Here is a 4,277-nt window from a genome sequence, read left to right as displayed (position 1 = left end):
GGACTTGGCTCTAGAGAAACCCTAGAAGGTTCAAGAACCGGGTTCATGACCTTCTAGTCCGACCGTATCACGGGCCGAGCCATCTCCCGTGTGTTGTCGACTCAATCCACCGTCCGTTCATCCCCCATCTATCCGAGAGACAAACTTGTCGAGCATCTCCTCGCGAATCTCTCTCCGTCCGTTCTTGTCGTTCCTTGGTCCCGTCTCCTTCCGTACATCGCTCCATCCGCGGCGTCCGTCCGTACGCAGCATCTTTTCCCATCCGCTTCCTAACTAGAGCCGAACGAGTCGAGTATCTCCTCGTGACTCCCTAGTCCATCCGCGTTCCATCCGCTCACTCGTCCATCCGACGCGTCCGTACGTCCGTTTATCGTCTGCGTCCGCCGCGTCCGACCATCCGTCCGTACGTCTGCTGTTCCGCATCCATTCGCGTCCATTCTCGTCCCTAACCGAACCGCTTCTCCGATCCGCTCCGCTGTATCCTCCGTCCGTACGTCCGTGAACCACGTCCGTAGTCCGGGGTCACATCAAGGTGGCTCGTGTAGCAGGTAGAGGAGGCTCTTCTTCCTTGTAGATGAGGATATTGCCTTGGTGCCCAAGTGCGAGATGAGCAGCAACGCCACGTAAAAGATTGTGGCACCCATGGCCGCGTACCAGAACGAACACGAAGATAAAGGACAGAGGCTGTAGAGTGATATGGAGATTGTGAGTAGAGACAAGAGGGCTATTACTTTCCACATCCTCCTCTCAAGAGTCATCATCATTTCTCTTTGTTGTTGATTTGTGATAGGAGAAATAGGGTTTCTTTCTGTGGAGTGTGCACTAACAAAGGGTATACTCTGATTTTGAAGCCCCTAATGTTGATGTTTAGATCGGTCCAACTAGAGAGTTTTAGTTTGGTATTTAGAGAGTCGAAGTTCTCTTTTATATATGAAAAAGTCGGGTTACAATTGGTAACGACGAGCTATAAAATGACGAAAAGGAAACAATTGTCGAGCTGAGAGCTCGTCAAATCGATACTGCGAGAACCTGTTCTCTTGTACAAATTTCCTCTCCGTTTTTCGTGTCCTTTCGTCGTACGCCGTACATTCACTATTTATAGATTATTGTGTCGGTTCGTCATCCGAAAAGACCAAAATACGCTGCTCGGCCTATTAATTCTTTTGGACCTTTACTGGGCTGGGCCTATTGTTGGGGTGAAATCCACCCCTAACAGTATTCCCCCCCCCCCATCTTCAGTTCGTAGTTATGCGGCGAACTCTGTGTCCTCCAGTGATTCCCCGGCTGTCGCATAAGCTTCGAACCTTTGTTTTTGACGACGAGCTGATCTGAAGTCGGCAAATGATGGCACTTGAAGGGTTCGCGGACAAACATTGGGAAATTGGAGAGTCGCGCGTGGACTTTCCCGTTTCCCGGAAAGCGTGGTCGCATTGTCACGCGTTCATCTTGACGCGCGTGACATCCGAAAGTCGTAACGTCGCTTCGATCCTTGAGTTGTAATAATGATTTCTTTGGGAATATTCCTTTCAACCCGACAAATACTCGCCCCTTCCTCATTTTAGCTTCATTTCTCTCCACCGATCGGTTCCTCAGCTCGTCGTCCCAGGTACTCTCTTCCCTCGTCTTCTAGCTCCTCTATATATCGTTTTTCTTGAGACTCTATGGCCTCCCCCAGGTCCACTTCGTCCAATTCCTCTGCGGCGAGCTACCTTCGTCGGAATACTTCGCCTGATTCTAGTGGTTGGACTAGATCGGATCGTCGTATGGTGAGGTCTCCGACGAGTAGCGACATTTCTTCGGGAACGTCGTCTAATTCCAACGACACCAATTTGGTCGAACTCCAACATCGCATATTCTCCGATGCGGCGGTTCTGAGCTCGTCATCCCTTCCATACCGGATCCCTTCTCTTTTCGACGAGGATTGTGACGAGCTGATCGTTCCGGTGGATCGCACCATCAGGCACCGATCTCTCCCGTCGGTTGCCGACCCCTCAGGATCGCACCCCCGGCCGATCTCGTTATTATTATCCCCGAGCGCGATTAGCGTCCTTGGGATGTTCCCGAAGGGTTCATCTGTCTCTGGGAGAAACTTTTCACCGAGTGTGGGGTTACTTTTCCCTTTCCCTCTTTTTTGATGTCGTATTTTGCTAACCGCAAAATGGCGATTTCTCAGTTCGCTCCGGCTACGTTCCGGAACGCGGTTGGTATCTTGATCTTGGCGAAGAGAGCGGGGATTCGGCTTTCGGTCGAACATTTTGAAGAACTTACCCGTATTACAGCGTCTGACAGAAACAAGAAACCCGAAGTTTACTATGTCAGTTCGCGACCCCCTCTGCTCGTCAAAGGGGCGAAAGGGAAGACCCACAATTGGGAAGGGTCTTATTTTTTCTTAAAAGTGGTTCAGGGGGTCGTCGAGAATCCTGCGATCCCTTTATTTTATGGGTGGAACCTTTCACCTGGTAGTTCATCTTTCTTTGTCAATTGTTCACGTCCTTCATATTTTTTGTTACATACCTCGTTCGCTTCTTTGCAATTATCATACCGCGGTGCCTTCTTCTTATCCTCCTGCGTTTCGAGCTGATATCAAAGCGATACGAGCGGTGGGTTCGTATATTTGGCCAGGCTCTAGACAAAGGAATGGAGGTCGTCCAAGAAAACAACAAGTTCCTCGACCGACAGGTAATAGTCACACTTTTTCTTTGGTTCATTAACGACCTCTTCTTTTTTTTTTTGACTTAATTCTTGTGCAGCTAATACGATGGGGAGACTTAATTTTGATGTTCCCAACGTGTCGGCTCGCTACCGTCAAGCGTCAAGTCCACCTGCGCTCTCTCCACCTTCTAGCCCTGAGGTCCAATCCGAGACTCGTCCTTCCGGGGTCGACTCGTCATGAAGATCTCCTCCGGCTTCTCGCGATTCGCATACGGCTGAGATTCGCGCTGGCAAAAGGCCTGCTGGAGCTGAGTCCCAAGGGAAAAAGCCTGCGGGTGACTCCAGTCGTCGGAAGGAGCATTCCTCGAATCTTTCGCAGAAGAGGGCAGATCGATCTCAAGATCGATCGGACCCATCGAAGCGGCAGAAGAACATGGACTATCGGTGGGATTTTCTCTCATACTTCGGCGACCCGAGCTTTCCCGAACGACTCGGAGGCATGCACCCAGCTGTTTCGCAAGATCCATTTTGGGTCAGGTCGTCTAATGTCGATCGAGAGGATGAAGGAGGGCGATATGATCGTCGATCTGGCGAATACCGCCTTCGAGGTTTGCAGTTTGTTAATTGTTTTTTTTACTTAAGTTCCCATTTCTGATTTGTGGTCGTTACAGCTCATAGATCGCATCAACCGTCAGCTTCTGGCTACGAGAGGCGTGTGTACGATCTGGAGTCTGCTGCTTCTTCTACGCCTTCAGGTCCCTCGGTCGAGCAATTCAAGAAGCTCGAAGCTCAGCTCGAAGAGGCGGTTCGTTCGAACCAGACGCTGAGCGGGAAGATTTCCGAGTTGGAGCGTCAGCGAGATGTGGCTAACTCTGGACAGGCTGCCCTCATGTCGAAGCTCAACGTGGCAGAAGCGTGTTGTGCCCAACTTCGGACTTCTCTGGACTCCGAGACGACGAGGCTTACGGCTCGTCGTTGTGATTACGCTCGGTATCAAAAGATGGTTGCTTATCGTAGGGTTGTCGACTGTGCCTAGAAGATCTTGGATCGTCACAAGGCTCAAGCGAAGGTTGTTGAAGCATCTCGCCCGAAGTTGCTCGAGTACAATCAAGCCTTGGGGAATGCGCAAATGCTTGAGGCTTTGGTTGCCGATGGAGTACAGGAGAGAGTTCCTGTTGTGGCGGCTGAGCTAAAGGAGGAAATCCTCAAGATTGACATCCCGGATCTCAATCCCGGGGATTTCGACATTCCTCCATTTTTTCCGAGCCTTTCGCTGATACCCTCGAATGGGTTCCTTCCCCAGGTGTCGGGGATGATTCAGATTCAAAGTTCGAAGGAGGCGCATGAACAGGTCGGAGCATGCGTCCAGTGAGGATGAGGAAGCCGAGGAAGAAAATAATGTTCCTCCAACACCAGCTCGCTCGTTGGACGATGATGCTCCTCTCGTGCCAAACGATTCGACTACCGTTCCGTCGGTTGAGCCCAACGTTTTGGAGGTCGGTGTTAATTCTCCTGTGGACGGTCTCGTCGACCCTTGAATTTTTTCTTTCTTTTGAACTTGTCCCCGTGATGTAGCAGATGCTGGGCCGTTATGGCATTGTATTTTGTTTTTGGAACTTATTTAC

This window comes from Camelina sativa, chromosome 3, assembly GCF_000633955.1.
Source record: "Camelina sativa cultivar DH55 chromosome 3, Cs, whole genome shotgun sequence".
NCBI lineage: Eukaryota > Viridiplantae > Streptophyta > Magnoliopsida > Brassicales > Brassicaceae > Camelina > Camelina sativa.
Note: the sequence above shows the minus strand (reverse complement) of the source record.